Source organism: Triticum aestivum, chromosome 1D (genome assembly GCF_018294505.1).
Source record: "Triticum aestivum cultivar Chinese Spring chromosome 1D, IWGSC CS RefSeq v2.1, whole genome shotgun sequence".
NCBI lineage: Eukaryota > Viridiplantae > Streptophyta > Magnoliopsida > Poales > Poaceae > Triticum > Triticum aestivum.
This window is the reverse complement of record NC_057796.1, coordinates 209,715,259-209,723,174: the sequence shown is the minus strand read 5'-3', so window position 1 is coordinate 209,723,174 and position 7,916 is coordinate 209,715,259. Positions and strand designations below refer to the sequence as shown.

The 7,916-nt window shown below is 42.7% G+C and overlaps 1 long non-coding RNA gene across 1 annotated transcript; it reads right to left on the bottom strand.

Annotated features, from left to right (window-relative positions):
- Positions 1-6,638: 6,638 nt before the first annotated feature.
- LOC123167512 (uncharacterized) lies at positions 6,639-7,378 on the bottom strand. The gene is made up of 2 exons (XR_006483946.1): positions 7,122-7,378; positions 6,639-6,810 (listed from the first exon to the last, which is right to left on the bottom strand). It is a non-coding gene; the product is annotated as an uncharacterized lncRNA (long non-coding RNA).
- Positions 7,379-7,916: the final 538 nt, after the last annotated feature.

Here is a 7,916-nt window from a genome sequence, read left to right as displayed (position 1 = left end):
AGACGGCGCGGCTGGGCCGGCCGCTCGGCTGGGCCTCGGCCCGGTCGGGCGCGCGTTTTTTTTTTTAACATTCCGCCGAAACAATTCATAGAAAAATGAATAAAAATCCAAAAAAGATAAAACAAATTTTCCCCGTCTAGCTAAAATAATTAGAACAGGGTGAACATTTTTTTGACACAAAAATGCAGTTTTGAAAACGTGCAATTTTTTTAATGCAATTAAAATTGCAAATAAAATCCGGATAAAATCCAATATATGATTTTAATATTTTTCCTCCAATATTTCAATTGTTTTGGAGAAGTCATATTTTCTCCTCTCATTTATTTTAATGTGAAATATTTTTCCGGAGAGGAAATAATTAAAACCAAAATCCTCGTTTTATTATTTGATAAAATCAAATATGAAAAATCGAGAAAATCCCCAACTCTCTCCGAGGGTCCTTGAGTTGCTTAGGATTTATTCGAGGATTTGCCAAAATGCAATAAAATATGCTATGCAATGATGATCTATGTATAACATTCCAAATTGAAAATTTGGGATGTTACAATCCCGCAACTAACTCATTAGTTACATTGCTTGCAAGGCTTATTATGATGTGCATAACCGAGAGGGCCCACAGATACCTCTCCAATACTCGGAGTGACAAATCCTAATCTCGATCTATGCCAACCCAACAAACACCTTTGGAGATACCTGTGGAGCATCTTTATAATCACCCAGTTACGTTGTGACATTTGATAGCACACAAGGTATTCCTCCGGTATCCGGGAGTTGCATAATCTCATAGTCAAAGGAATATGTATTTGACATGAAGAAAGCAATAGCAATAAAACTGAACGATCAACATGCTAAGCTAACAGATGGGTGTTGTCCATCACATCATTCTCCTAATGATGTGATCCCGCTCATCAAATGACAACACATGTCTATGGTTAGGAAACTTAAACATCTTTGATTAACGAGATAGTCTAGTAGAGGCTTACTAGGGACACCGTGTTTTGTCTATGTATCCACACATGTATCAAGTTTCCGGTTAATACAATTCTAGCATGAATAATAAACATTTATCATGATATAAGGAAATATAAAATAACAACTTTATTATTGCCTCTAGAGCATATTTCCTTCAGGATCTGGTGACGCGATGGCGGGGACGCCCCCCCAAGGTCATCCTCCTCCGTCTTCTCCGAGTCCTCGTCGCCGTCACTATCGCCAGAGGGCAGCACCACAGGTAAGCTGGCGTGGTCGTGCAGCTCAAGCCCCCACTCGTCGAAGGTGGGCATGGCCAGGACCAGTTCCTCCTTATTGTCACGGCTGTACAGTGGGGCGGCGGCCTCGGGAGGGTCCCCGGGGATGTAGCCGAGCAGGGTAAACAAAGCCCCATCCAGCTCCTTGATCATTAGGTTGGCGACGTGCATCCTCATTGTGTTCCCCGCACGGTCATACTCCCACAAGGGCTGCGAGTGCGCTTGGAGCGGCGCAAGGCGCTGCACCAGGAACTCCTTCATGATCGTTGCCCCCGTCAGCTTCGCCCTCACATGCGCGGCAATCCTCTTCAGGACGGGGTTTGCTCGAGGGTCGGCGAGTTTTTTATGGCCCCATTCAGGGGCCTGCTCGGGTTGCACCACCGGAGTCGTCAAGAGTGGGTCGGTGCTTGATAACCCACAAGTATAGGGGATCGCAACAGTTTTCGAGGGTAGAGTATTCAACCCAAATTTATTGATTCGACACAAGGGGGGCCAAAGAATATTTGCAAGTATTAGCAGCTGAGTTGTCAATTCAACCACACCTAGAGATTAATTATCTGCAGTAATATGATCAGTAGCATAGTAATATGATAGTTTTGATTGCAGTGGTAACAATAATAGTAACGGTAACAATGATAGCAATGATTTTGTAGTAGTTGTGACAGTAGCAATAGCAATAGTAACTTAGCAAGAACAATATGTGAAAAACTCGTAGGCATTGGATCGGTGAATTCGTTGGATGATATTCATCATATAACAGTCATAACCTAGGGCGATACAAAACTAGCTCCAGTTCATAAATATAATGTAGGCATGTATTCCGTAAATAGTCATACGTCCTTATGGAAAGAACTTGCATGACATCTTTTGTCCTACCCTCCCGTGGCAGCAAGGTCCATAAGGAAACTAAGGGATATTAAGGCCTACTTTTAATAGAGAACTAGAACAAAGCATTAACACATAGTGAATACATGAACTCCTCAAACTACGGTCATCACCGGAAAGTATCCTGAATACTGTCACTCCGGGGTTTGCAGATCATAACACGTAGTAGGTGCATATAACTTGCAAGATCGGATCTAGAACATAGATATAATGGTGAAAACATAAATGGTTCAGATCTGAAATCATGGCACCCGGGCCCAAAGTGACAAGCATTAAGCGTGGCAAAGTCATAGAAACATCAATCTCAGAACATAATGGATACTAGGGATCAAGCCCTAACAAAACTACCTCGATTACATGATGAATCTCATCCAACTCCCTCACCGACCAGTGAGCCTACGAAGGAATTACTCACTCTCGGTGGGAGCATCATGGAATTGGCGATGGAGAAGGGTCGGTGATGATGAAGATCGAAGATCCCCCTCTCCGGAGCCCCAAGCGGACTCCAGATCTGGCCTCATGATGAAGAACATGAGGTGGCGGCGGTTCCGTCTTGTGAAATGCGATAATTCTTTCTCCCTGGTTTTTTCTCCAAAAATAGGATTTTATAGAGTTGGAATCAGGGTCTGCGGGGCCACCAGGTGGGCACAACCCACATAGGCATGACAGGACGGGGGCCGTGCCCTGGTGGGTTGTGCTCCCCCAGGGACCCCCCCCTCTGGTGGTTCTTGGCTCCAGTATTTTTCTTTTATTGTATAAAAATTCTCCAAAAAGTTCCGTTCCAATCCGAGAACTTTTATTTCTGCACAAAAGCAACACCATGGTAGTTCTGTTGAAAACAACGTCAGTCTGGGTTAGTTTCATTCAAATCATGCAAATTAGAGTCCAAAACAAGAAGAAACGCGTTAGGAAAAGTAGATACGACGGAGACGTATCAACTCCCTCAAGCTTAAACCTTTTCTTGTCCTCAAGCAATTCAGTTGATAAACTGAAAGTGAAAAATAAAAGCTTTTGCGAACTCTTTTGCTCTTGTTTACATAAATAAGCTTAAGTAGCACCCAGGTTTTCAGCAAAGATTATAACTAACCATGTCAACAGTAACTCTTAGGGGATTGAAGTTCAGCACTCTGTTCCATATGTCCATACACAAATGGTTTGGTTGAATAATAGATTACGAGGATCAAACTCATTGCAAGACCTTTGTTGACGAATTGCAACTTGCTAACCTCTTGTTGGGGTCACGCTATTTTACACGCTGCTGACTTAATAAAATTGAGCCAAGTGCATATCACATTTCTTTCCCTCTGGAATTGGTACGTGGAAATCCTCCTAGCATTTTCCATCTGCGTAAGTTCCGATGTGTTGCATACATCCCGATCTCACCAGCACAGCGGACGTCTATGGGCTCACACAGGAAGTTGGGGATCTATGTGGGGTATAAATCACAGTCGATTATCAAGTACCTGGAACCCCTGGATGGGGATCCTTTCACAGCCCGTCATGCTGATTGCATATTTAATGAGCAACATTTTCCAGCATTAAGGGGAGATTTCAAGTACCAGAAAGAATGCCCGGAAATTGATTGGAATGCTCATTCCATTTCATCCTCTAATCCACGTACCCATGAGACCGAACTTCAAGTTCGGAAGATCATTAATTTGCAACATCTTGCAAATAATCTGCCAGATTTATTTACTGATCTAAAAGGTGTTACAAAATCCTTAAATCCAGCCAGAAACACTCCAGAAAGAGTGGAGGTATCAATAAAACCCACTCGACTCCCTGTTCCTAAAAAGAGGGGGAAGTAGTATGGCCTCTGACTTGGAGCAAGCTTCTGGCAAGCAGCGAAGGAAATCGAGGAGAAAAACCTTAGAGTTAGTAAATGCAGGTCAACTCAACATTGATAAAGACCTGATGGGTAGTATACACATAGTGGAAGGGCAACCTCCACAACCCAGCTCCAGTGTGCACAAACTAACTGGGACATCGGAACACCCAGACTCAATCGTATTGGGAAATCACGAAGAGTCACTAGGGGTGCAGGATATTTCCATCAACTATGTTGATTCTGGAGAATCATTTGACCGTAAGACTATGACTGTCGACATATATTTTGCTGAAAAGATTGCAGATATCCTTCTCACTGATCATGATCCAAGGTATATCGTAGAGTGCCAAAAGCGCTCCGACTGGCCTAAATGGAAGGATGCAATCCAAGTAGAAATTGCCTCGCTTAACAAAAGAAAGGTATTCGCTGAAGCAATCCCGACACCTCCCAGTGTTTTCCCTGTGGGATTCAAATGGGGTTTTCTCCGGAAACCGAATGAGAACAATGAGGTGGTGAGATATAAAGCAAGGCTTGTAGCACAAGGTTTCACGCAGAAACCTGGCATTGATTTCACTTAAACATATTCTCCAGTAATGAGTGGAACCACTTTCCGATATCTTATATCTTTGGCAGTGCAAAATCGTCTATCTATGCAGTTGATGGATGTCGTGACCGCATATCTTTACGGGTAACTAGATTCGGACATATATATGAAGGTTCCTAACGGAACCACTGTCCCAAATAAAAGTGCAAAACGCTAACATGTATTTTGTAAAGCTGAATAAGTCATTATATGGCTTAAGGCGGTCGGGACGGATGTGGTACAACCAACTTAGTGAGTTCCTTCTTCAGAAAGGTTACTCCAATAGTTTTGATTGCCCATGTGTCTTCATCAAGAAGTCCTCTACAGGATTTTGTATCATTTCGGTGTACGTTGATGATCTCAACTTCATCGGTAGCACACCAGACATTGATGAAGCACACAATCACCTAAAGATCAAATTTGAGGTGAAGGATTTGGGTAAAACCAAATTTTACTTAGGTATTCAACTTGAGCACCTTCCCTCAGGAATCATGGTACACCAATATGCCTATATCCAGAAAATATTGGAGAAATTCAATATGGACAAATCATATCCATCTAAAACTTCCATGGTGGTTCGATCTCTAGACGTAGAGAAAGATCTGTTCAGGCCAAGGGATGATGGAGAAGAGGTGTTGGGACCTGAAGTTCCATACCTCAGTGCCATTGGAGCGCTTATGTAACTTGCAGATTGCACGAGACCTGATGTTGCATTTGCAATAATTCTACTTGCTAGACATAGCGCAGCTCCCACAAAACGCCATTGGTCTAGAGTGAAGAATATCTTTCGATATCTCCAAGGCACAAAGGTTGGCCTATTTTTCCAGTTTCAGAGAAATCAGGACTATGACATGATTGGATATGCATATGCCAGTTATTTGTCTGATCCCCATAATGCCAGATCACAGACCGACTTTGTGTTCCTACATGGTGGCACTGTTATATCATGGAAGTCTTCAAAACATACTCTGGTGGCGACATCTACCAATCATTCTGAAATAATTTCATTGGGTTTGTCTAGGGCACATCTAGATGTGCCATAGTTATTGCACATCTAAGTGGTACAATCAAGCATTGAAAGGAAAAGAAAAAGCAAAAAGAAATACCCACACGAATCTCCGCATAAGATCAATGAATAGGACTTAGATATGCAATACTTATTGTACATCTAGATGTGTTCTAGCAAAACTGAATTCCATTATTTGAAGCAATGTGTATGGCTTCGCAGAATGATAAACCACATACAACAATCATGTAGAATTGGTTTGATATAATCACCCATCATTATCTATGAAGATAATGTAGCCTGTGTTGCACACGACCTAGGGACTTGCAGGTATCAGGGGGAGTCTCTTTCTTGAGATATCCTTGTCTAAAGACATCACATTATGCTATCTCTTTCTGAGTTTATATTTTAGGATCTCATCAAAGTTTTTATGAAGAACTTTTGGAGGAAAATCCTTTTGAGATGATAGAGCTTCCGGACAATCATGAAGATGATTCTACATGGCCCGGTTAATCCTGCATGCATGCACCGATTTATTAATCGGCTCTCCTCTCATTAATTCGATTCAAGATTCCTTGATACCTCCCACTAATTCTGCATGATGCGTCGATTTATTAAATCGTCTCACTCTCAGTAATTCGACCCTACTTAATTAGTTTCTCTCCCCCAACATCCATAATTTACTCCCAAGGGATCCACTCCTTTCCGATTCTCTGAGCGGCTTATTGGTATTAACTGGTAGATGTATATAAATCAATCAGATTTTATGTAAGGGGGCGATGTGGGATAATGTATAATACTCCATCCGTTTCAAAATAAGTGTCTCAATCTTAGTACAACTTTGCAATAATGTGAATTAAATAAACTGTTGCATTAAAGTTAGTACAAAGTTGAGACACTTATTTTGAGACAAAGGGAGTAAAAGAATCCCCTATTGTAACTAACGCTCGGTTGGTCAGGTGGTGGCATCTTGGATATTTCAACACAATTTTTTTCTTCTCCCCCAGACTGCCTACGATTAGGCTGAGGTTCATGCTGCCGACGGATCTCACGTACGGAAAAGAATTATAACGACAAACGGACCAAAAATTTGGAGGAAGAAGCAATAGCCTCTTTATATTAGAAAGATAAATGATAAAAATAAATAATAGATATAGATATAGACAGATAGATATAGATTTTCCCGAGCTCAATCAAGTTTCCGCCATGCCGAACAGATGACTCTTGTCTCTCCGATGTCGCTTTCGTAGTGATTGATGCACTGTATTGGCAATGAAGGACGATCAGTCCACATCATATGACAGGAAAAATTGAACACCACGGTAAGACACCTCAATTTATAGATCTCACGTTGTCTAAATAAGGCGCAGTGCATCCAGTCAATAGCAAAGTTCTTGTTCTTGCAAGAACGTCATGCCACTTTCCACCAAATCAACTATCCAAAAACCCAAGAAACCTATTTTTTAGGTTCCAGCAAAGTTTTCTAAGCCTACTTAAAAGTAACACTACACCGAAATCACTTAGAAATTAAGAGGGATAGAAGGAGGGGAATGAAGGTGAGGAAGATTTTACCAGCGATGTCCCCGAAGATGGGGTCCTTGCGGTCAGCACCGAGTTCGCGCACCTCCAAGTCGCTGCCGTGCTTGTTAGCCCAAACTATACTGACTAGCTCTCTCTCGTACACTAATAGAATTGGCAAAAACAATTTGCAGCTGCACACACTGAGCTAGGAGGGCAAACACACACACACGTATAGTAGGAGAAACTCACCTACTACTAGTGAGGCTGGTTGTAGTAGTAGTAGTGTACTACTGGAATTTTGATTGTTATTTGCCCTGCCTACAACTGATGGGGCACAGCTCCTTTTATAGGACTCGGGATGCACTTACGTGTGCTGCTACTATGTTCAGATCAACCTTTATCTACAGAAAAGCCTACTATTCTGCTTGGCTCCAAGAGAAAGCCTACATGCAAGATTGCCTACGTGCAAGAAAGCCTCTTCTACTCTGCTTGGCTCCAAGAGAAAGCCTACATGCAAGATTGCCTACGTGCAAGAAAGCCTACATGCAACGACTGGGTTTGATCAACAATCTCCCCCTCAACCCTGTCGAAGGGGCTTGACATTGATGATCCTGACCTTGTCGCACAATTCCTGAAACTGAAAACGACCAGGTGCCATGGCCGGGATGTCTGCCTTCTCGGGCTTTGTGTAGCCCGTACGCCCTGCTCCTGCTTTGCCACTAGAGCAAGGACCTCCTACAAGTCCTCCCCCGTGCGATGTACGTAACATTTCGCGACGAGCCGCGCCTTGTGCTTGATGATGGTGCCGTGCTCGTCCTTCCTGATCTCGGGGTGTTGCGGTCGTCC